Source organism: Balaenoptera borealis, assembly GCF_965194805.1.
Source record: "Balaenoptera borealis genome assembly, chromosome: 1".
Classification (NCBI taxonomy): domain Eukaryota; kingdom Metazoa; phylum Chordata; class Mammalia; order Artiodactyla; family Balaenopteridae; genus Balaenoptera; species Balaenoptera borealis.
In genome coordinates, this window is record NC_138860.1 from 6,884,953 (window position 1) to 6,912,148 (window position 27,196).

Genomic DNA, 27,196 nt, shown 5'->3' on the forward strand with positions numbered 1-27,196 from the left:
CATGCCCACTCCAGATGATATAACATTAACCATTCCAGTTATGTGGCATATCTTTTCATTCTTTTAACAGGGTCTTTTATAGAGCATAGCTTTTAATGTTGATGAATTTCTTTTTATCATTTTTTTTAATGGACCAAGCTTTTGGTGTCAAGAATAACAATGTTTTGTTTAAAGCTGGATTGTTTTTCTTCTTACTTTATTGCATTGGCTAGAACTTTCAGTACTATGTTGAACAGTTTGATGAAAGTAGTGAAAAGTCTCGTCTTATTACTGAACTTAGGTGGAAAATATTCAGTGAGTTTTTAAAAATTATTATTATTATTATGAAGACTTTATTTTTTAAAGCAGTTTTAAATTCACAGAAAAATTGAGGTGAAGGTACCAGGACTTCCCATATAACCCCTTCCTCCTCATATGCATACCCTCCCAGAGGGTACATTTGTTAACAACTGATGAACCTACAGTGACACATCATAATAACCCAAAGTCCGTAATTTATATTATGGTTCACTTTTACTATTGTACATTCTATAGGTCTGAACAAATGTATAATGACATGTATCCATTATTATATTATCATACAGAGTATTTTACTGCCCTTAAAATCCTGTGTGTTCCACCTATTTATCCACTCCTGCCCGCAGAATCCCCAGGCAACCACTGAACTTTTTACTGTTTCTGTAGTTTTGCCTTTTCCAGAATGTCATATACTTTGAATCTTAACATATATAGCTTTTTCAGATTGACTTCTTACACTTAGTAATATGCATTTAAGTTTCCTCTATGTTTTTTCATGGCTCAATAGCTCTTTTCATTTTATTATTGAACTTTTCTCCCAAGGCTTGGCAATTATGAGTAGAGTTTCTGTAAATATTCATGTACAGATTTTTACGTGGACATAAGTCTACAACTCCTTTGGGTAAATACCAAGGAGTGAAGTTACTGGATTGTATAGCAACAGTATACAAAGGCAAACTGCTTTCCAAAATGGCTGTGCCATTTACATCCACACAAGCAATGAATAGAATTACCTGTTATTCCAAATCCTTGTCAGCATTTGGTGTTGTCAGTGCTTTGCATTTTGGCCATTCTAATAAGTATGTAGTGGTATTTCATTGTTGTTTTAATTTGCATTTACCTGATAACATTTGATGAGGAGTATCTTTCCATTTGCTTATTTGTGATTTATTTATCTTCTTTGGTGAGGTGTCTGTTAAGGACTTTGGCTCATTTCTTAATGGTGTTGTTTCTTTTTTTAAATTAAAGTACAGTTGATTTACAATAGTGTGTTAGTTTCAGGTGTACAGCAAAGTGATTCAGTCATGTATATATATGACTCAGATTCTCTTCCCTAATAGCTTATTATAAAATATTGAGTATAGTTCCCTGAGCTATACAGTAGGTTCTTGTTGGTTATCTATTTTATATACAGTAGTGTGTATATGTTAATCCCAATCTCGTAGTTTATCCCTCCCAACAACCGCCTTTCCCGTTTGGTAACCATAGGTGTGTTTTCTGTGTCTGTGAGTCTCTTTCTATTGTGTAAATAAGTTCATTTGTATCATTTTTTAGACTCCACATATAAGTGATATACGATATTTATCTTTCTCTGTCTGGCTTACTTTACTTAGTATGATAATCTCTAGGTCCATCCATATTGCTGCAAATGGCATTATTTCATTCTTTTTTGAGGCTAATATCCCACTGTGTATATATAACACATCTTCTTCATCTGTTCATCTGTTGATGGACATTTAGGTTGCTTTCATGTCTTGGCTATTGTAAATAGTGCTGCAATGAACATTACATGTATCTTTTCAAATTAAGTTTTTTTCTGGATATATGACCAAGAGTAGGATTGCAGGATCATATGGTAGTTCTATTTTTACTTTTGTAAGGAACCTCCATACTCTTCACCATAGTGGCTGCACCAATTTACATTCCCACCAACAGTGTAAGAGGGTTCCTTTTTCTCCACACCCTCTCCAGCATTTATTATTTGTAGACTTTTCGATGACAGCCATTGTGATTGGTGGGAGGTGATACCTCATTGTAGTTTTGATTTGCATTTCTCTAATAATTAGTGATGCTGAGCATCTTTTCATGTGCCTTTTAGCAATCTGTATGTCTTCTTTGGAGAAATGTCTATTTATGTCTTCTGCCCATTTTTTGATTGGGTTTTTTTTTTTTTTTTTTTTTTGATACTGAACTGTATGAGCTGTTTCTTTATCTTGGGGATTAATCCCTATCGGTCACATCATTTCCAACTATTTTCTCCCATTCTGTGGGTTGTCTTTTCACCTATTTTATGGTTTCCTTTGCTGTGAAAAAGTTTTTAAGTTTAATTTGGTCACATGTGTTTATTTTTGTTTTTATTTCCTTTACTCTAGGAGAGTGATCCAAAAAGATATTGCTGCAATTTATGTCAGAGTGTTCTGCCTATGTTTTCCTCTAAGAGTTTTATAGTCTGGGTTACATTTACATTTTTAATCCATTTTAAGCTTATTTTTGTGTGTGGTGTTAGAGAATGTTCTAATTTCATTCTTTTCCATGTAGCTGTCTAGTTTTCCCAGCACCACTTGTAGAAGGGACTGTTTCTTCTCCATTGTATATTCTTGCTTCCACTGTGGTAGATTAATTGACCATAGGTGTGTAGGTTGATTTGGGGGCTTTCTATCCTGTTGCATTGATCTATATGTCTGTTGCACCAGTACTGTTTGTGCCCATACCATACTGTTTTGATTACTGTAGCTTTGTAGTATAGTCTGAAGTCAGGGAGCCTGATTCCTCCAGCTCCATTTTTCTTTCTCAATATTGCTGTGGCTATTCAGGGTCTTTTGTGTTTCCATTGGAATTTTAACATTTTTTGTTCTAGTTCTGTGAAAAATGCTATTGGTAATTTGATAGGGGTTGCATTGACTCTGTAGATTGCCTTGGGTAGTATAGTCATTTTGACAACATTGATTCTTCCAATCTGAGAGCATGGTATATCTTTCCATCTGTTTGTGTCATCTTCAGTTTCTTTCATCAGTGTCTTATAGTTTTCTGAGTGCAGGTCTTTTATCTCCTTAGGTAGGTTTATTCCTAGGTATTTTATTCTTTTTGATGCAATGGTAAATGGGATTATTTCCTTACACCATGATAAATGGGATTTATCCAGGGATGCATGGATTTTTCAATATCTGAAAATCAATCAGTGTGATACCTCACATTAACAAACTCAAAAATAAAAAAAGAAACATATGATCATTTCAGTAGATGAAGAAAAGGCTTTTGATAAAATTGAGCATCCTTTTATGATAAAAACTCTTCAGAAAGTGGGCACAGAGGGAACATACCTCAACATAATAAAGGCCATATATGACAAACCCATAGCAAACATCATTCTCAATGGTGAAAAACTGAAAGCATTTTCTCTAAGATCAGGAACAAGACAAGAATGTCCATTCTTGCCACTGTTATTCAACATAGTTTTGGAAGTCCTAGCCATGGCAATCAGAAAAGAAAAAGAAATAAAAGGAATCCAAACTGGAAAAGAAGAAGTAAAACTGTCACTGTTTGCAGATGACATGATACTATGCATAGAAAATCCTAAAGATGCTACCAGAAAACTACTATAGCTTATCAATGAACTCAGTACAGTCGCAGAATACAAAATTAATACACAGAAATCTGTTGCATTTCTATACACTAACAACAAAAAATCAGAAACAGAAATTAAGGAAACAATCCCATTTACCATTGAATCAAAAAGAATAAAATACTGGGAATAAACCTACCTAAAGAGGCAAAAGATCTGTTTGTTTTCTTACTGTTGAGTTTTAAGAATTCTTTATATATTTTTTAATAATAATCCTTTACCAGATGTATCTGTTGCTTGTATTTTCTTCCAGTCTGTGGCTTGCCTTCTCATTCTCTTGATATTGTCTTTTGCAGAGCAGAAGTTTTTAATTTTAATGAAGCCCAACTTATTCATCATTTCTTTCATAGATAGTAACTTTAGTGCTGTATCTAAAAGTCATTGCTATACCCAAGGTCATGTAGGTTTTTTCTGTGCTATATTCCAGTATTTTTATAGTTTTGTGTTTCACATTTAGGCCACGATGCACTTTGTGTTAATTTTTGTGAACAGTTTAGGTCTGTCTAGATTCCTTCTCTTTTTTTTTTTCACATGTATGTCTAATTGTTCCAGCACAATTTGTTGAAATGATTATATTTGCTCCATTATATTGCATTTACACCTTTGTCAAAAATAAGTTGACCATATATATGTGAGTCTGTTTCTGGGATCTCTCTGTTTGTCTATTCTTTTACCAATACCACAGATTTTAATCACTAGCTTTACGGTAAGTCTTAAAGTTGGGTAATGTCAGTCCTCCAACTTTGTTTTCCTTTTTCAATATTGTGCTGGTCCAAGAGTCTCCAAGTAAACTTTAGAATTACTATGTCAGTGAAATAACTTGCTGGCATTTTGATAGGGGTTACACTGAATCTATAGATCAAGTAGGGAAAAACTGGCATCTTCACAATATTGAATCTTTCTATCAAACATGGAATATCTCTTCATTTATTTAGTTATTTTAAATTATTGATCAGAGTTTTATAGTTTTCCTCATATGGAATTGTAAATATTTTGTTAGATTTATACTTAAGTATTTCTTTTATCTGGGTGCTAATATTAATAGTATTGTGTTTTTAATTTCAAATTCTACTTGTTCATTCCTGGTATGTAGGAAAGCGATTGACTTATATATATTAACTTTGTATTTTGCAACCTTGCTATTATTATCTATTATTTCTAGAATTTTTGTCAATTCTTTCAATTTTTTTATATAGATGACGATGTCATCTGTGAACAAAGACAGTTTTATTTCTTCCTTCCCAATATATATAATTTTAACACTTTTTTATGTCTCATTGTATTAGCAAGAACTTCTGGTAAGATGTTGAAAAGGAGCGGTGAAAGGGAATATTCATGTCTTGTACCTGATCTTACTGGGGAAGGTTTGGGTTTCTCACTATTAAGTATGATGTTAGCTGAAGGTTTTTTTTTTAAAGATTATTCTTTATCAAGGAATTGAGGGAGTTCCCCTCTATGTCTAGTTTACTTAGAGGTTTTTTTTTTTTTAATCATGAATGTGTGTTGAATTTTGTCAGATGCTTTTCCTGCATCTGTTGATATGATTATGTGTTGTATTTTTTTCTTTTTTAACCTGTTGAAGGTGATGAATTACATTAGTTGATTTTCAAATTTTGAGTCAGCCTTGCATACCTGGGATAAATCCTACTTGGTCATGGAGAATAATTCTTTTTGTACACTCTTGGATTCCATTTGCTGATATTTTGTTGAGGAATTTTTCATGTATGTTCATGAAAGATATTTGTCTGTAGTTTTTTTTTTTTTTTTTTTTGTAATGTTGTTGTCTAGTTTTAGTGTAAGGGTAATGCTCGCTTCATAGAATGAGTTTGGAAATATGCTCTCTGTTTCTATCTTCTGAAAAGATTGTAAAGACTTAGTATAATTTGTTCCATAAATGTTTGGTGGAATTCACCAATCAACCCAATTAATCCTGGTGCTTTCTGATTTGGAATGTTGTTAATTATTGATTCAATTTCTTTAATAGACATAGACTATTTATATTGTCTATTTCTTCTTGTATGAATTTTGGCAAATTGTGTCTTCCAAGTAATTGGTCCATTTCATCTAGTTTATCAAATTTTGAGGCATAGAATTATTCATAGTATTTTTTATTATCTTTTTAATGTCTATAGGATCTGTAGTGATTTCCCAAAACATTCAGTTTTTCACCATTAATTATGATGTTATCATAGATTTTTAAGATACTGTTTATCAAGTTAAAGTTCCTCTGTATTATCTCTGCTTCTGCTTTCTAGAAAAATTGTGTAGAATTAGTGTTAATTCTTTTTAAAAATTTTTATAGAATTTTCAAGTGAAACAGTCTGGGCCTGGGGATTTCATTTTGGGAATTTTTAAATTACAGATGCAATTTTCTTAATAGTTGTAGGACCAAACAGATGATCTCTTTCATATAGGTGAGTTGTGGTGAAATTGAACCATTTTATCTAAGTTGTTAAATTTATGTGTGTAGACGTGCTTGTTGTATTTCCTTATCATCCTTTTGATTTCTGCAGTGTCTGTAAAGACATCCCCTGTTTCCTTCCTAATATTGGTAATTAGTGTCTTCTTTTTCTTTTGTTTACCAGTTTTGCTAGAGATTTGTCAATTTCCTTGATCTTTTTAAAGAACCAGAGCATTGCTTTTTCCTATTGCTTTTCTCTTTTCGATAATTTATTCCTGTTCTTATCTTTTTAGTCATCACTTATGCTCCTTTAGGTTTATTTTGCTCTTCTTTTTCTGGTCTCTTGAAAAAGGGAGACAAGAATATTGATTTTAGGCCTTTTTTTTTTTGATGTAACTATACAGTGCTATAAATTTCCCTCTCTGCCTTGCTTTAAGTCTATACCACTAATTTTGATATGTTGTAATTTCATTCTCCATAAGCTCAATGTATTATCAGATTCCTCCGACTCTTGTGATTATATTGGTCCCATCCAAATAATCCAAGGTGATCTTCCCATTGCAATATTTTTAACATAATTATATCTGCAAAGTTTAATTTTCTATGTATGGTAACATATTCACAGATTCCAGAGATTAACACTTGGAAACATTTGGGGAGAGGACATTGTCCAATATACCACAATGGATTATAAGACCCTAAGAGCAGGGATCACCCAATAGAATCTAACATCATGGGCTGTTGACCAGGAGCTAGAATCATGGTGGAGACAGAACCACTGCCAAAAACAGCATCTACATAGAGAAGGAGAGGAACAAATACTATGGCTTCTCTCTCTCTCTCTCTCTCTCTCTCTCCACACTCCAGTCTTTTGTCAACACCTCCTCATGGTGGATCGAGATGGAAGGCAGATTGCACTGGAGCTGAGGGAATGCATTGGATGTGTTAGCCCCCATTGGTATAGAGCCAAACAGTAAGGGAGAAAATACAATATCTCAGTGGAATTCTTTGACTTTGGCAGAGGAATGAAAATATTTTTAAATCACGATAAACCACTTCATAATGCCAGAATAGTTGATGCTATTCTAGAAAGTAAAAGGACACAAAACAATAATGTTTCTAGTTCTTAATGTTTTTTACTACAAAATAATTCTGATGCAAAACGCACTTTGTAAAGGTAATATTTGCTTTAAGAAACCATGGACCATTTAATCAAATATGCTTTTCATTAATAAGAATTCAGTGCACTGGCTAGTCTTTTGAAGGGAATGGTTTTACAAATTTTTGCTGTTTTATGACAGACTCTGTTTCAGCATCACCTCTGTAATCAATGTCCAGAGGTTTAGATGGCCTAAGAGTTTGAAAGCCTGTCATTTAGTTCCTGCTTTTGCTTTCTGGAAGTACTAACCCAATACAAATCAAACTAGACCTCTATTAAATGTGGTGTATCACTGCACTCTGTGTTCTGTGGTAGCCCATTTTAAAATATATGCACAGCTGCAACAGGAACTGGCACCTGCAGCCCATGTAAACTCAGTAGAACGGAATACACTTAAATAGCTGTGTTCAGAGGGTGGAACAAAGAGTGGAGGAGCGCTACTTCAGAATGCAAATGAACCTGCAGTCAATCACAGTGGAAAGTGACTTACTTTAGGCAGGCAAATCCAAGGCCTAGAATTAAAATAATTAGCCTTTCTGAAAAATGGCTCTAATTCTGTGTAACAGTCACAGCTTTAATCTGTTAATTTGTTAACAGTTAAATACCATTCCAGAGTTGCTATATATGGGAAAAAATATTTACTTTATTTATGTAAAATAACTGAGCCTTAAGATGCCACTGTATTGATTATATTGATTGGCCCATATTTGGAACAATAAATTAGAAAACCAGTACATCTAATTTGAAGAGGTATATTTTGAAACTGATGGTTCTTTGGACATATGTCCAGTTACTTGTTTGGCTTACTTCATTTACTCAAAAATGTGCAGATTAAAATTATGTCTCTGTGTGTATGTGTTTGAATTTGCAGGGAAACAGCATTATTTTGATTCTGTTATTAAGTATCCCCTCTTTTAGACACTGTATATACCTTATCAATAATTCTTACAATACAAAATGTACAGTGTAAGTATTATATTACAAATGTGGAAATCAAGGTTCTGAAATTAGGTAACAGTAGATAGTATGTATAGTAGGGTGGAGAACTCATGTCTGTTTGCATGGAGGTCTTTTCTTATTTTAAATAAAACACTCATTTTAATGTTTCATTGGTGCAAACTGTTTGTGAGTTTAAACAAGAGTATAGTTTGCCAGATCCAAAGTTAAATTTCTTTCTGCAAAATAAATTGCCATTTGAAATGCTTACTTGGTTTCATTTTAAAGAAGAAATTACTAAAAGTTTATTAAGCAATTTTTACTCACCAAAACCTAATGTATAAATTTTAAAAATAACAGTTGGGCAAGGGTATATTTTCCACAATGAGTTTGTGTAGTATACGTTCTCATCAGAACAGTATACAATAAGTTGGATTAAAAAGTGTTCTCCGAGTAGGCAGCTCAAATTATTTCTTTAAGTAGAGACCCACATTTGAGAACAAATATCTTAATAAATCTCCTACTTATCAAGTTTCTAGATTCTAGAAGGACTTGTATCAAGTTTCAAGGGCAACTAATTTGTACTATGGGGGAAGCAAATCTGGAACGGGAGGGGGAAAGGAGAAGCAAAGTAGCAGAATGCTGTTACATACATGAAACGAGCCCTCCCAGTTTCTCCCAAATTTTCAGTAAAATCTATAATAGGGGAGAAATATGTTTTACATATAAGATTTCTTATAAAAACCAGTGAAAGGCAGAGTCATTGATGTGGGTTAAATAGGCACAAAAGAGACAGAACATGTATGGAGAGAGGGAAAAATCATTTACAGATAACAGATTGGTTGGAAGTAATTCACAGTAGACTGTATAGAAAATTGTCAACTTGATAGCATTGGCTACAAGGTCATAATAATCTAGGCCATATTTAACCTTCTGTCTTCTTTTAGTTACTTTACTTTTCATATTGAACACTAGACATTAAAACCTGTCTTTATGAGAATATGCTTTATTCTTTTATGCATCCATGGCTTTGTATAAGAAGTTCCCGCTCCTGAAATTCTACATCCCCTCCCAGCCCCTTTCCCCATCTCTTCCCCAGAATAACTTCTAATTATCCTTCTAATTTCAACTTTTCCTGAGTGCCAAGTTATTGATTCAACTTCATTTTGAGGGAGTCCTGCCACACCCTGTAGTTAATATCTGTCATCTAATGTTGACATATTTTTATCATCTGTTTACTAATCTATCTCCTGACTTGAACGTAAAAGCTCGAAATCAGGGCCCTGTATTATTACTTATTCAACCATCATTTTTGTTTAACTTAGTTAAACAAAATTTATTTTTACTGTATTTTATTCTCTTTGTAACATGACATATTTCCAGCATGTCGTGACCCTTACGTTTTTAGTTCTAACTCCTCCAGGACAACAAAGACCAGAAAGAAAGAAACCACTGGGTGGCCGCTCAAGCACTGACCTCAGAATTGGTCCCAGAAGTTGAGTGTCCACACCATGAAAAATAAACATACCCCATCACTGTTGACACTAAAAAAAAATCAAACAATTAGTTATTTTTTTCCTTGAGAACTTCTTAACAATGCAATTATTTACCCATCAGAAAAAATCTATGGTATGCCAGCGAATAAACCTGTCAAAAGTAAAAGAGTAATACCCTTTATGGTGTAATTCCTCATTTTGTTAAAATGTTACACTATATAATTTTCTTATAATTCTCAATATTATAGTCTACTTCTTTATGAAATCGAGAAAATAGCTCATAGGAATTTTGAAATATGAGACTGGGCATTCACAAGGACAGTGAAACAAAATCAGTATGATTTCTTTTGGCAACATTTCACAAAGAAATATGTAGAGAAATTCCATAGTGAAGAGATCTTTATTGGTTGCTGAATGCCTTGAGGGGTGCATACAAAATATGGTTTCAATGGCTTCTACTGACTGTGTTATGACCTACAGTTTTTCTGTAAGTGCTCTATGTATATGTGCTTATCATACCTAAGTTGTTTCCTCCTGTACTATAGGAAACATTGGGGAAACAGAGAGAAATTTCTCAATTATATATTTACAAGGTGATGGCCATGGTCTTTAAGTAAACCCCAAGGACACAGTTATTGTAAGATTTATTTTATACTTTTTTTCTGTTTCTTTATTTACTCCAAGGTTCCAATCCCTTCCAGTTTGTCTTTCTTTTTTTAGTTGATTAGAAAGGAAGTAATGGCACATTAGAGACAGAACTCCTTGGAAGGCTATGTAAGAGAGTAACACTGACATGTAGAGAACAGAGCAAGCAGATGGTCACTTCAAAGTCATTTTCAAGTGTGTTTACAAATGCAACAGGGGCTGATTTTATTCTATCATATTTTGGTCTCTAAGTCTTTGAGAAAACTTTTACCTTTCAAGAGAGGTGATAGTTTCTTTAAAACCTGGCACCTACTGCCTCAGTCTCCTTCTATGATATGCCTCACAGTGTTTTGGGACAGGGGTGGGGGACATCTCAAAATCTGGTCCACTGAACACTTGCACCGGAATTGCTTAGAGATTTTGGTATAAATGCACATTTGGGGTCTTATAGCAATTAAATGACAGTCTCTGGGTTTCAACTCCAGAATGTATCTTTTTAACAAGCTCCTTGATGACTGTTGTGTAGTTAGAGAACTACTGGTTTACCAGCACCTTGGCATGAGTTTAATCAATACCTCTTTATTTGCCTGCTCTTTGCTCATGACCAAGCTATTATCACTTATTTTCAAGTTAGTGTCATTATGTAACTATAAAATTCTATATTTTTATATTCTATAAAATATAATGAAAGTATGTGATATAGTTTGTAAATAATTTTAAAAGTGAAAAAAGAAAAAATAAGACTGCAAAATGTTAAGTTCTGACATCATGTTAAATTTCAAATAAGTTTTAATATCCAACAACAGTGGGCCTAGTATATAGGCCCCCAACCTTAGCATAAAACTGGATTGACATGCACTCTATAGGTACCAAGTTCTCCTTATGACACAATACCCATTTTATTCATCAACTCCTTCCAGGTTGCAAATACAAACTGCCTTAGAATCCAGTCCCCAAAATAGATTATTTAGAGCTGGTTTTCCATCTACCACTAAAGTCACTGGTACTGATCCTTTACACCCACCAGACTACAAAATCCCTCCATCCAGTAGACAGTTCTCTCTGGGTGTCAATGGGCACACTGTGTTCTGGACAAATCATCACCCACTGGAACCTATGAAAATTCACCCAAAGTCCCCTCTGAAACGGAAGGTTTGTCAAAAGCAAAATTTTCTAATAACATCAACCACTTTGCAGAATCATCCCTTTGATTTTTTTGCTCTTTCTGAAACTAGGCTTTCTCCTCCACTCCTACCCATTTTGGCAATCAAGAATCCCTATGGCTCACTCAATAAAGTAATTTTATATTATTTTCCCATAATCTCTACCAGTCCTGAATAAGACTGGATGTTTGTCTTGCTCTGAATTATCACTTCCAGATACTTCTGTGATGCACAACACTGGGGGCGGGGGGATGGGGGGGGAGGAAAGGTCCTGGAATTAGATTCATACATTCCTTATGGTCAGTACCTCTAATTCACAGCACCTGGCTTATTATCACTGTCTCCAGTACTAATACTGTTACCACTTGTGGTGACCTAAAATTCCACGTAGAGAATCTTTCCACACCTCTGGCTTAGTCTCTTAGGTTCCTAACTTCCAATGATGATGGCCTCTCCTCCATTCAGCCACCCTCTCCTAGAAGATTCCATGTAAAATCATTAGTATCATACATGCGTTAAAAGTATTATCACCATCTTTTCCCTCTTCTCCAATCCTTGTCATCATCAGGAAACATGCAAAATGGATTGAATGAAATGTCTACATATTCAGTAAAATGTTAGTAGCAACATTTCCATGAAGTTTAATTAATGACATTTCATAGATTGATATGTCCATTTTTAATATTTTTCTATTCTAAATGTTTTAAAATATGTAAGTTTTCCTTTGCAAGGAAATCGTAGATGCATATATATATATACTTTTTCATAGCATATAACTATAATGGATTTATTGCTAATGCGTTTAGTGTAGGATGTTCCAACTCATCTAAAACTTTATTAGTAAAGATATTTTTTCATAATTCTATTTCTTCTCATTGATACTTATCATCAAAGAGGTGAAATCAAGAACCACATTAATACTGTTGAGACTGCCACTTTTGGCTATAATAAACTAGCAGGGATGAGATTTACCTTCCAGCCTGAAATAAACAAAAATCAGTGAAATACATGAAACAGTGGTATTTTAGATGCTGGGCATCAGGCAACATAGGAAATCAAGACCTGAGAAAAGGGAAATTTATGATGTTAGACCTACAGTTACCCAGATTATTTTTTGAAAGAGTTTTCAGGACTTACCTTGGGGAGGGGGAGATCCAAGTGAAGCCCAAGTTGCTTTCTATGAGCTGAGGAGACAGAGCTGAGACTCCACGGAGATCAAACTCTGTTGTGCCAGAGTTTGCACAACAGAGTATCAGAGAGGAGAGAACTGTGCAAAGAGAAAACCCCAGAGATCTGGGGAGGCTGCCCTTCAAAGATAAAGCCTGTATGCAACTGATCGGCACATGCATTGATGACGAGCTGGGGAAAGATGGGTCTGAGAGGATTAAAGGGAACAGTTCCCAGAGCTGGGCCAGGAATAGTGCCTGTTCCCACCACCCACACTAGGAAAACTTGATTCACAGCATGTTGGGGAAAGTATTCAAGAAGATCTTGCTTCAGCTATAGGTAATGATTAGCCCTAGACTGAGTACCTCTCTGGAACTGCCTAAAAAATCCCCAGTGAAATCAAGATGTAAAAGGAGCAGTTTTCCAGTAAATGAACTGTAAAAATAAATAAACCCAAGATTTATAGGAATCACCAGCTCTGCTGTACATATGGCATCAGAGGTCACTTAGCGTCTCTTCCACTGTACTCTATTGGTTGAAGCAATAATAAACTTAAAGCGAGGAGTGTCAAGGAATTTGGGGGCTATATTTTTAAACTACCTCAGTTACATCTCAAGTTCATTTTGTTGTTACTGCATGAATATCACCACTAGATTTACTCAACAAATTACAGAAACCACTTAATGAATTCATGATTCCGAGAAAAAGGGGCTATTATGGTAGGCAGAAGCAAATGGAAGCATTGAGGATTCCACTACACAACAAACAAAAATTTTTAAAAATATATTTTTTATCCATTTAAATTATATATGCAAATGAAATTAGTGAAAGTTCAGATCAAATTGATATGTTTGAGATGTGGGTATAAATATTCCCATTACTTCCATATTTAATTCTCCAGTTTGGCCTGTGGAAAAATCTAGGAAAATCTGATAAAATACTGAAAACGAGTTAGCAGCTGTGGTTGTAGCTTCTGTTCCTATTATAGTATTCCTATTGGATGAAATTAATATACTCATGGAAATTGGTATGCAACAATGAGTCAAGCTAAAATATCTTTTCTGTGATTTTCTACATTGACCACAAAAATCATGTCATTGTCCCAGCCAGCTATTGGTGAATCCTAAATGATCTAAGTATATCAAAATGAAATAGATGCTTATACCACAGTCACCTATAGCAAGAAATGTCTAAGAATTGAAAAGATGATTTATATGCTTTGATCATTCTGAAGTTATTTTTGTATATGGTCTAGTTCTAAATATTTTATATTTTTACCCTACACAGATAATTAAACTGTATTGAGAATGATAACATATTCCTTTTGGTTTGAGTGAATGCATTTGCAAATTAATGTAACTGTGGTAAATTTCCTGCTTTTAAAATCAAAGGCCATGGGCTTCCCTGGTGGCGCAGTTGTTAAGAATCTGCCTGCCAATGCAGAGAACACGGGTTTGAGCCCTGGTCTGGGAAGATCCCACATGCTGTGCAGCAACTAAGCCTGGGAGCCACAGCTACTGAGCCTGCGCTCTAGAGACTGTGAGCCACAACTACTGAGTCCGTGTGCCGCAACTACTGAAGCCCGTGCGCCTAGAGCCCATGCTCTGCAACAAAGAGAAGCCACTGCCATGAGAAGCCCATGCACTGCAACTAAGAGTAAACCCCGCTCGCCACAACTAGAGAAAGCCCACGTGCAGCCAAAAATAAAAATAAATAAAATAAATCATTTTTAAAAATACAATTTAAAATCAAAGGCCATGAAAATATTTTAAAGAAATATTACTGTATTATAGAAAAAACAAATTAATAGCTAAGAGTATTCTCTTTTAGATCAATAGAGATACTATATGGATAAATAGACATGTACTTGATTTTAAAACCTTTTAAGTGGGTTTATAAATTTAAGGTAAAGTAGCAGAAATGTCATGAAATGGGAGTGTGTTCCTCTTTTATTTCCATTTAGAATAGACAGCCTTCCATGAAAAACCTTACATATTTTTCTTTGATAAAAACAAGATAATTTATAACCTTAAGGTAACATTATCTTAACAATATGGAATATAGTTTCAAAGATTTATTAATAACATTTGCACTATTAATTTTAAAAAGTTTAAATGATCATTTTAAGTCATTCATATTCATCTTAATATTGATTTTGATCTTTCTAATATGGCAACTTAAATTCCATCTATAACTTCTTTGATACAAGGTAGTCAGATTTTCCATGAACCTGGCTGATTCAAGTCGTCCCAGACAGTGAGTTGAAAATGTGTCAAGACTGGAAGCGGGACAGAAAAATCACGCAGACACCTGAAGTGAGCAGTGTTGAAACTCATGGCATATTCAGGTAAGCTGGTTATATTTTTACCTGAGTCTTTATAGAAGAGCTTATGATCAACAACTCATTGCTAATAAGCATACTCTACAAAGAGCAAGGTATTCAAATAAAGCCTGTGAATAGAATATATTTCATTAACTCTAAAATGCAGCCAATTATGTGTCATTATTTCACATACGTTACAAAATGTGCTGCCACTTAAACTGTGTAATGATGCTTTGTCACTGCTTGTATGTTTTCTTTATTTGATTTACATTGGATGTGGTCTTTTATTTGAGTTATTCAGGGTTTTCTGCAAAAATATAAAGAAAATATACATAAAGTAAATTAAGTATTTCTAAAAGGCATGCACAAAGTCCATCTCTTTCAGGTAATTTTCTGACTGATTGCTGATTCTTGTACTTTGCTACCTGTACCATCTTCTGTGCCATCAAGAGCATTGGTGATGCCACATTTACTGAAAGAGTGGAGCTTGTCTCTTTAGGATTTTCCTCCAGGCAACAAGGGAGTAGCTTAAAGATCACTGGATTGAGTTTCAGTTTCAGATTGTCAATCAAACTCACACTCGACTTTCCCAACAATAATCTGCAGAAATTTTACGGAACAGGGAACAGAGTAGCACACACCACACAGCAAACACGGTTCCCATTGTAACTGCCACTTAATGGGGCGTGTTTGGATTAGAGACAAGAGCTGATGTAAGTGAGGGTCACATTAACAAAGGAAAGGTGAAGGGTCCAGAGACTCTCAGCTTAAAATTCTTGCTAGTAAAGTTACACCTGCAGGGGTGTGGATCTACTTCCATTTTAGTGCTGCTCAAGTCATAGATTACACGTTATTTTTTAAAAAACTTAATAACCAGTTTTTAAAACTTGGAAGCATTCTTGAATCAGTACTCAGTACATAGTAACCTCAGGAACATGCTCATTTATCTCCAACTGGGTGCATGGTTTCAGTTAATATTTCAAGAAGTTTAATTCAGGATAAATATTTCCTCACTTTTCCTTAACACTAAAGTCAAGTTGTTGAGCTTTTCTGCCAGTATCTTTGTCTTATTTGGCATGTTTCCATGGTCTGATTAGATCTGCAATTCATGTCTTTCTTTTGTATTGTTATTTAGTCTATTTTTATTTAGATGTATTCACATCTATTTTGAGTTGTTTCTTTTGTCTCAGTTTCTTAAGGTGTTAATCTTTCTTATGTCTGCGTACAGTCACTCATAATAGGCTTTAAAGAAATTTAATAATATTCCATCAAAATTTTCTAACATTTTCTAGTAGGGGTAGAGTGATAAAAGTATAAACCACAGAATCATGTTACTCAAACTAGAAATGATTCATTGCTTTTTAACCCAATATCAAACCCTCACGAAATATAATTATTTCTGTTCCTCACAGTTCTGGACTAAATTAGTAAGATGTAAAACACCAATTTTTAGGTGGTACCCTATCATTTAAAGGGTTTCTCTCTGGCCCTGCCACTTATGGAGGAGGAATCTACGGAGTCAAAGAGATATGTCCACTCTGTTTGGTTCTCTTTGTGTCTTCAATTCTGGTATAAAACTCTGAGTGTCCAAGAATTCGAAACCCTATCCTTGCCTTCTAGGTTGTCATGGAAGTATAATTTTCATGGTAGGATGATAGAACATATTTCATATAATGCTTTGATGTCTTGATTTGTTTTTGTTTTTGTTTTTTGATTTTGGTATTTTAAATATGGGGTTGGCCAAAAGGTTCGGTTGGTTTTTTCCGTAAGATGGCTCTAGTAGCACTTAGTTATCTTTAACTTCATTCAAAACAATTTTGTTAGATTGTATGTGACAGCTGTCATATCAGCGTGCATTTAGAAAAAGACTTATCAAAATTGGTGAATTTTTATGTAGCCATTTTAATATTGAAGATGGAAGAAAAAAGGCAACATTTTTGGCATATTATGCTTTATTATTTCAAGAAAGGTAAAAATGCAACTGAAACACAAAAAAGTTTTATGCAGTGTACGGAGAAGGTACTGTGACTGATCGAACATGTCAAAAGTGGTTTGTGAAGTTTCATGCTGGAGATTTCTCGCTGGATGATGTTCCATGGTCGGGTAGGCCAGTTGAAGTTGATAGCTATGAAATCAAGACATTCATTGAGAACAGTCAGTGATATACCACATGGGAGATAGCCAACATACTCAAAATATACAAATCAAGCACTGAAAATCATTTGCACCAGCTTGGTTATGTGAATCACTTTGATGTTCCTGTTCCACATAAGTTAAGCGAAAAAAACCCTCTAGACTGTATTTCCACATGAGATTCTCTACTTAAACGTAATGAAAACATTACATTTTTAAAACAAATTGTGACGGGTGATGAAAAGTGGATACTGTACAATAATGTGGAATGGAAGAGATCGTGGGGCAAGTGAAATGAACCACCACCAACCACACCAAAGGCCAGTCTTCATCCAAAGAAGGTGATGTTGTGTATATGGTGGGATTGGCAGGGAGTCCTCGATTATGAGCTCCTTCCAGAAAACCAAATGATTAATTCCAAGTACTGCTCCCAATGAGACCAATTGAAAGCAGCACTCAATGAAAAGCATCTGGAATTAATCAACAGAAAATGCATAATCTTGCATCAGGATAATGCAAGACCGCATGGTTTTTTTTGTTTTTTTTTATTAGCCATTTGCATATATTCCTTGGCACCATGTCTGTCCATCTTTTGCTTGCTTTTTTTTTTTTAACGTTTTTATTGGAGTATAATTGCTTTACAATGGTGTGTTAGTTTCTGCTTTATAACAAAGTGAATCAGTTATACATATACATATATTCCCATATCTCTTCCCTCTTGCGTCTCCCTCCCTTCCACCCTCCCTATCCCATCCTTCTAGCTGGTCACAAAGCACCGAGCTGATCTCCCTGTGCTATGCCACTGCTTCCCACTAGCTATCTATTTTACATTTGGTAGTGTATATATGTCCATGTCACTCTCTCACTTCATCCCAGCTTACCCTTCACCCTCCCCGTGTCCTCAAGTCCATTCTCTAGTAGGTCTGTGTCTTTATTCCCATCTTGCCCCTAGGTTCTTCATGACCTTTTTTTTTTTTTTTGATTCCATATATATGTGTTAGGTTTTAATTAGATTACTTTAAAATGCACAACAGTGAGAATTTCTGAATGTTTTATTAAAATGATAAAATTTTATTTACAAAGAGCAAACTCTAGTCACTAAATAACATTTGTGAATTGAAATTATTTTTGCTATTAGGCTTAAAACTTTAAGCGACCTTTTTTTTCCTCAGTTTGTGAATCATTTGTTCAATTTTGGAAAAAAAAGATCAATAGCACAAATACACTCATATTTACTTTACTGTATTTTGTAGATTTAAGTTTGATAGCTTGAGGGTGTTTTATATTTTTATATCTTCTGAATGTATAAAACAGTGACCTATAGTTTTGAACTCCTGATATACCACAAGATAATCTTTTCCCTTGATCTTTAACTTTGCGGTAAATACAGATATTTTTCTTAATCGTAATTGATATATCTCCTACTCTACCATGATGAAGAACTTAATTCTCCTTCATTTTAATTTACAATACAGTCAGAACAATCAATATTTTGCTGAAAAACTTGTAATTAATTTTCTTCTTCATTTTAAATTTTCAGTGGACAAAAAGTAATTCGAGAGTTCTTATAATAGAATTTTGCATGAAAAGAACTTTTTTTTTTATAGCACATCATTACAATGTGCAAAGCAGTCTCTTTTACAATCCTATGGGTCAATTACACTTTTTTTTTTTTTTTTTTTTGCAGATGCAGAAAATGAGATTCAGAGCGAATAGATATTGGGACTATAATTCAAATTTTAGATATTTGTCTGTAGATTATAAAAGTATTTCTTTTGTGCAGTAGCTACCTTTGCAGAGTCTTAAAACAATCTTCAGGTACTTCAGGTGGCTGTTCAAAAGTTCAGGGTTGTTACTAGGGCAGAATAGATGTGTATGAAAAGGATACTAGGTAACTTTTTTATTACTTTTTTTTTTTTAATTGGAGTATAGTTGATTTACAATGTTGTGTTAGTTTCAGGCTTACAGCAAAGTGAATCTGTTATACATTTACTCCACTCCACTCCATATTATTATACATTTATATCCACTCTTTCTTTTAGATTCTTTTCCATATAGGCCATTACAGAATATTGATTTGAGTTCCCTGTGCTATACAGTAGGTCCTTATTAGTTATCTGTTTTATATATAGTAGTGTGTATATGTCAATCCCAATCTTCCAATTTATCCCTCCCCCTCTTACCCTCTGGTAACTATAAGTTTATTTTCCACATCTGTAACATTATTTCTGTTTTGTAGATAAGTTCATTTGTACCCCCTTCTCTTTTTAGATTCCACATATAAGTGATATCATATGATGTTTGTCTTTCTCTGACTTACTTCACTCAGTATGACAATCTACAAGTCCATCCATGTTGCTGCATATGGCATTATTTCATTATTTTTTATGAAGATCGACAACCAGGTTCAATGCCTTCCAGTTGGCAACTAAGCCCAAGAACAAAAACAACAACAGTAAAACTGTAGGACTGGTTTGATGAGGAAACCACTGCCCTTCTCACTGACTACTGAGTGCCACAAGTTGCTCCCTGCTGGAAACACACCCTATAGACTTTCCTGCTACAATGGAAGAAGCAAGAATGCCACTACACAGATTTCTTTCATCAAGAACTCCAGGATGAGGGAAATCTATGTGAATTATATCTCCTGGAGTGTTCAGAATTGAGGTCCTTTTTAGCTCCAAAATCAAGCTAAGTATGATTGGCAAAGCCTTGACACATAACTTGAACCCCTTAGCTGTAAGGGCTGAGGAGGGAGTATATGGCATTTTCACATTCTATGGTGAGTCAGATCTATAACTGAGATCATAAGATGTAGACAGAGGTGGGTCCAGTTATTATTTCTGGGGTTTCTTGAGTAGTAGTAGTAGTAGTGGTGGTGGTAATAATAAGAAGAAGAAGATATAAAATTAGATGTAAGAACTTTAAATGGGTCTGAATAGAAGTGGTTAAAGATGAAGTCTTTACCTAGATATGTATTAGAGGAGAAAGACATTGTCTTCTGAAACTAAGTTTGACATTAGCTGTAGATATTTGTGGTTTTTCTTTGTCAGATTAAAAAATGTCCCTTCTATTCCAAGTTTGCTGAGAATTTTGTTTTAAATCATGAATGGATGCTGAATGTTGGCAAATACTTTTTCCTCACCTATTGGTATGATCCTTTGTTTTTGTCTTTGTTAACTGTCTTAAGATAATGAATTACACTGATTAGTTTTCAAATGTTGAACTAGCCTTGCATTCCTAATATAACTCTCCTGATTGTGCTTTTTCTGTTTGTTTTTATATATTATTTAAATTTGCTAGTATTTCATTAAGAAATTTTACATGTTTTTATGTCATATTGTTCTTTATATTATTATGATTTCTGTCTTGTGTGTCAAAAGATGCTGGACTCCTCAAGTGAATTGAGAATGGCTGCTGTCTCTTAAATTTTCTGGAAGACATTTTTAAGAACTGGCATTAATTCTTCCTTAAATGTTTGGTGTAATTCACCAGTGAAGCCATCTATGCCTGACATTTTCTTTTTCAGAAAGGTTTTAGCTACAAAGTTAGCAATGAACTATGGAAATGATCTCTGAAAGTATAGTCTTGTAGCTACAAATTTAGTACTACTCATGTTATCTATTTCTTCTAGGGTGAGTTTAGGTAATTTGAGTCTTTCAAGGAATTGGTCCATTTCATCTAAGTCATCAAGTAATAATACTATACATTTCCCTCCCATCTTGATGTAAGTGTATTCTTCAGATCTGATAGGTTGTCTTTTCATTTTCATTTAGTTCAAAATGTTTTCTATTTTTCTTTGAGACTTCTGCTTTGGTCAGTGTAGTATTTCGTAGAGTTTTGCTTGCTTTTTAAACTATTTGTAGGTGTATCTGATATCCTGCTATTTTTTTTTTATGTTTAATGCTCTTTTTGTCAGAGAATATTGTCTGAGTAATTTTAATTCTTTGAAATTCAATAAGATTTGTTTAGTGACCTAGAATATGATCTAGCTTGGTAGACAAGGGCATTGCTAAATCACGTGGGTCAAGTCTTCCTTGTGTGTTACAGTTTTATGATGTGGAGGATATTTAGAATCCGGGTATTCTGCCTCTAAATGCCAGTAATTCATAACAATTATTTTGCAACCAAGTTTTCCTCAGAAATTTTTAGATGCCCGTTGGGGGCAGCAATGCTTCTTATTGAAAATAACTAATTTAAAGAATCATGGGTTGGATTCTTCTCTCACCTCCGTGTGTCAGCTTGGATTTTTCTCCCTCTTTCTTAGCTCTGTAGTTCTTCCAGTCTACTTTGTAGCAATTTGATTCTAAAGCATCACCTTCCACTGGAACCCAAAGGTCTGGAGGAGCTTCAAGCTCCCAGTGGGTTCATCTGAGGTTAACCCAACCTGGAGCCTGGAGTCTCCTCAAATGTCCATTGATGAAAATTCCCAGGCAATTCCAGTTGCCTCTCAAACTATGTCTGAAGTGTTAATAAAGAACCTCAGTAACTTGACGCTCAACCCTAGTATCAAATTGCCCTTCATTCTACCAGAATGTCTACCTCAACCGACTGGGCGGTTACTTGGTGAAAACATACCCTGTAGGAGAGGGGTGACGACCATGTTAACTGATCAGAGAGATAAGATGGAGCGGCTGATTCAATCTATTAAAAAGCGCTACTGCAAAGGAGTTTCTCGGTCTGACTCTCAAAGAGAACCACTGCAGAACGACGTTGAGACTCCCTCAAGAGTGCAAAGATTTAGATGCAGCTGTCGTTTTTGCCGGTCTCATAGAGATCCTTCTGAGGATAATTATGAGAATTATTACACCAATAAGTATTACAGTAATTATGACACGGAGTCGGATGAGCCATAAACCTCATTCTTGTACTATTTTTTCTTACTGGTAATTTTAGGATCATTATGAAGCAGCTTGGGAAAGATTGTGTACCAATATTTTGATAACCTATATTATAAGTTCTGTGATGTCTTTTTTTCTTGCATCTCTTTTCTACCTTAATACAGTAACTTATAAGGAATCTACGTAGCTTGCATTTAATGACTTGAATATACTTTAGTTCCACTTTGTGAAACAAATTAACTTGTGTGGAAGGAATGTGAAGAAAACATTGAGTGGCTTGGCCACAGCATTGTTAGAACAGCATGTTGAATTGTAATAAAAATTTTTGATGTCCTGTTTCAAAAAAAAAGAAACATGAATATTACAATTATTTCATAAATTAGGTATTTTAGATTTACTTGTTCTCAATCCTATTTAAACCATCATAAAATGTGATAATTATTAATTCATTTTACTTTAGTCAAATGTTAAAAATGTAAAATTCAGGATAAAATTACTTAGTAAATTGGTGTTTTAATGTAGTGTTCTGTCTCTGTGAACATGTGTGTGTATGTATGTGTGTGTGTGTACACTAGTATATGTTAATCATTGTCCATATTGGATACTTTGTTTTTTCTTTCATTGTATTCATCTATATTTGCAGAATTAATAACATCTGCACAAAAATTGCAAAGAAATTCCTTCCTCATATTTATAACTTTTATTGTGATGAAATTGATGTGGATCCCTTAAAGGAAATAATTACTTCTTAGTTTTTATCCAAGGGAATGTGGCCTGAGCAAGTGTCTCTTGATTGGTGGTGGTGGACGAAGTGTGAGCCTTTTGAAAATCACTTAATAATGATAGCTTTTGAGGTAGCAATTTCGACCACCTGCACTGGACCATCTGGACCCATCATTATTTCTGCTCTGTGAAGTAGGTTATTATGGTTCACACAAACACATTTCTGTTTTTTCATAACTAGAACAGTTCACCTGGGACAAAAAATAGGAGAAATCTACTGTACAAAAATCCTTCATGCAGAGAGGATAACTTGATTAAGTATTATTATTAATGGAATTTAAAATTTTTTCTCTTATTTTTCTGTCCAATAAATTCTGTTCCTATTTCCTTTACTGATGTAGAGAACTGTGATTTGAAAAGTCACAAACAGTTCATCCCTTGGTTGACATAAGTACACCTTCATAGCTTGTTGTATCAACTCTGTACTCATAGAGTTGGTAATAACTATTTGTAACTGATTGATAATAAGTGATAGAGATATTTTTTGGTAACTTTCTTAAATTTAAACTACATAAAGTAGTGTAAGAACAAGGTCCCTGGTGAATATATAAATTATTTTTTAAAAAATAGGATCAATTGAACCACTTTTTCTCAACTTCTCTAATAAATCAAACAACCCAAATCAACATTATTATGTCAAATTCTTCTTTGCACTCCAATAAATATCAGCACATTCCACAAAACCAATTAGTAGTAATAGTATTACTCCTACTAAAACGTACTTTCTTGAGGGCTTGCTTTGTGCTAGATACAATGCTTTATTATCTAATTTAATTTAATCTTCCCGATAAAACATGGGTTGATGCTATTTCTAGCAAATGGAAGACCTAGAAACTGTCTCAAAATTTCCATTCTTCAATAATTCCATTTTATTCTCAAAGAGTAGAAATTAGTCTAGATTAGGAGGTTGTGAGTATGAAAAGTATATCCAAGGAAGTGATTACAGAATGTGCAAAGTATGAACGGAGCCTGGCTTCTTTACTCGTCCATAAGGAGATCTATAAATGGTTAGAGGATAAAATTCAAAGAACACAGTTACAAAGAGTGAAGCTGTGTTGATACTTAGGGGTGAAATGAGGGAGGGCTTTGCAAATGACACTGAGCAGTCTGGACTTACCCATGAGAGCATCAGGGAATCACTGAAGGATTTAAGGCAGACAAATAATAGCCTTATAATGCTTAAGAAAATTTTATTCTGCTTTTATGCTTAACGTATTATAAGACTGTAAGACTGGAAACAGAATGACCATTTATGAAACTGACCCTATATTAAAGTTGCTTGATGGCCATGTCCTGCATTTGAATCATAGAATCACAGCATCTTTTGTGGTTTATTAGAAAGTAAAATTTAACAATAACACCCCAGTTTCTGGATAGGAGATTTGACAATTTCTGTTTGTTGCTTTGTCAAGGGCTTAAGTAACCTGAGAAAAATTTGGAGGGCACTGCAGTTTGAAGACTTTGGATAAATTTATCTACATTATACTTCTTCCTCTTGTGTAGAACTCTAGGCTGTGACCAGTTTCTGCATACAGCTTTCTTTCAGAACGTCTTTCCCTATGAGAACTTAACTATGTGAAAGTCCAGTTTTCCTCTGGGTCCATGCCCCCATTCCTTTAAGGAAGAAAATCCTTCCCACTCTCCTTTATCTGCTTCCTGCTTGGGGAAGGCAGCAGGTAAACCCTACTTCATCCAGTATTGTTGATTGTGTAAGTGTGTCTGTTCTACAGCATGAAAGAATTCAAGTCTTGTCCCCATTTGCCTGTGCTTTGTCTGTTCTTAACACCTGACCATGCCTATCAAGCCTCTGTGTTAGTGGAATTCTTGTAGTCTTTCCAGTTATTTTTCTGGGGCATTGCTCTTCATCAGGAGGGTAAATTGTGACTCAGTCTTGGCATGATTTTTGTAGCTTTGTCTGATATATACCATGCAAAATGTATCTAGTTACAAGCAGCTGTGCAGATTTGTCCATTTTTTGTACATAATGTGAGTCATTTAATGGAGATAAGAATTTGAGAGGTACAACTAGCACTTAAAACCAAGGCATTACACTATTCAGAACTTTCCCCCCCTATACTTTCAATGTCTTCTTTTCCACTGTTTTCTTCTGTTCATCTCACAGACATATACAAAATTTCTCTATCTGAAGATCTTAGTTCTATATTGGCCTTGTGATCCTACTTTTCCATCTTTCTTCATTATTTCATCACCAAGATTCTTCAAAACATAGTGTCAATTCCATACGTCTGTTCAATGATCTCATCTTCATTTTTCTACCCACGAATACCAGAAATCTACCCAATAATTCCATTGAATACTATCCCCAAGGCAACCATAACATCCACTTCTTGTTTTTGTTCAGTCTGATTCATCTGAAATTGACTTCCCAGGCCCTGGGATTTCTCCAGCCCTTACTTATATAATCTGTCTTGCCATTTAATCACATTCCATTATTCTTACTTTTTTGTAAGCAACTGATTATCAAATTACTTAATCAGATGATAAATTAGGCATCTGCAATGATGGAGTCTCTTCTATTTTTATGCTACTTTATTGATGATCAAAGGGATCTATTTAATCTCAGAGGGACTTAGCAAATCAATGAGATGTTAGAGGATTCTAGCCTAAGTAAAAGATCTCAAGTATCCTCTTCACACAGAATTTCACTTTCAGATATCTTAATCACAGGCATCATTATTGCCTATTGTTTGCTCAGCAGAAGCCTTGAGAAGTTTTAAAGGTTATATTTCTAAAGCACTGCCTCTGTTTGGCTTCTGGTACAATGTATTCTGCCTTATCTCTTCCTATCTCTCTTATCATTAATTTATAATCCCTGGATTGAAAACTTAACTGAATATGCTTTCTTTGTTTGCTTCTTACATATTGCTACATCCCATGTTCCTCCCTAAAACCTTTTTCTTATCCTGTTCTAATGCACCCTTCACTTTTGAACTTGTTCTTTCCCATGTTGTCAAATACCATCTCTTTGTAGGTGATTTTAGATCACTTATTTAGCCCATAGCATCTTCAAAAGTTTGTCCTCTATATCAGAGTGCTTACTTGACAACTCCACTAAAAAATCCACAGATATCTCTTTACTATTCCTGTCTTTCTTTTCTCGATTACAGATGCTTTTCTTCATCCAGTCATTCAGGAAATAAACTTGTGAGCTATATTTAATCTTTACTTTGCTTTACCCCTATTGCCACAAGTTCTAAGGTTTGTATTTTTGTACCTTTTGTTCATTTGTTCGGTTCCAGCTCCACAGCTAATGCCTTAGTTCAGACTCTCATTTTCTCTTCTCTCAACTATTGTCATATTTTCCAAAATTGTTCCTCTGCCTCTTAAATTTCTTTGTTTGTCCTCTCCATGGCTGCCAGGGTAATCTTTCTAAAATGCAAGATTTCCCATATTACTCCATTGCACAAATATCTTCAAATATCTTCACAATTTCTTACAGTATAAAACTCAAAACTGTTAGTGCATTGTACCTTCTGTGATCTGGGTGTTCCAAATGCCCAGGACTTTAATTGCTTTACCCCAAACCTCTCCAATTCAACCTTATCCAAATATTTATAGTTCTGCAGGGCACCATATTTTGTGGCTCAGGTGATTTTGGGGGGTTATCCTTCATTTCAAAAATGACTTTGTTTATGGACCAGCAACCTCTCATCCATCAGCATTCAACTAATTTGCTACCTTTCCTGAACTCATCAAATGAAATGATTAATTTCTCCTTTGGGACCTCACTATCTCCTGTACATTCTACCCCTAAAACATCTAGCAAATTTATTTATTTTCATATCTGTCTCACTCTATAATCAGTCAAATGAGTTCAGGCAGTCAGTCAGCAAATATTTAATGAGAATTTTCTTTGATGGGATTAGGGTCTATGAAGACAAGTAAGACAAACTTTTGGGAATCATAATCTTAAAAGTGTTTTTTTTTTTTTTGCACTATTCAAAGGATCAATCACACGATTGTAGCAGGCTTTAGAAACATTATATCTATATCTATCTATCTGGAAGATTCAGTAAAATTGATTAAATTGGTAAATAATTAAATGATTTATTGGCAAATAATTATATTCATAAATAAAATAACATGCTCCCAATTTCTCTATATATACCTTAATTTTGTCTACTGTTTAAGGTTAATTCCCACCATGGAACTTTCCTCAGTTACTTCACGAGGTCTGGAATCACAATCTAGCTGTGCTGTTGTCTGTGTTGTCTAGGCTTCTATTAACGTTTCTAAGTTTTTGGGTAGTGATCCCCATTTCATAGGCTTATTGTGCAGACTTGGAGAGATAACTGTATGTAAATCCCGGTTCATATTAGGTTCATAATGCATTTTTTGCTGCTTTAGCTCCCAAATTATAAATTATAAGGTGTTTGTTCCACCCATTGTAGCCTTTAGCAATTTTTTGCTTCTATTTTATTTCTATGAGTATTTCTTAGTCCTATGAATAGCAAATTTACTCCTAGGATGACTAAACTTTTATTTCTT

The 27,196-nt window shown here is 34.4% G+C and overlaps 1 pseudogene across 1 annotated transcript; it reads left to right on the plus strand.

Moving 5' to 3' along the window:
- The first annotated feature begins 14,874 nt into the window (after window positions 1–14,874).
- LOC309613604 (developmental pluripotency-associated protein 3 pseudogene) lies at window positions 14,875–25,739 on the plus strand (annotated as a pseudogene). Its single transcript has 2 exons — window positions 14,875–14,954; window positions 21,376–25,739. The product of its transcript is annotated as a developmental pluripotency-associated protein 3 pseudogene (transcript).
- Window positions 25,740–27,196: the final 1,457 nt, after the last annotated feature.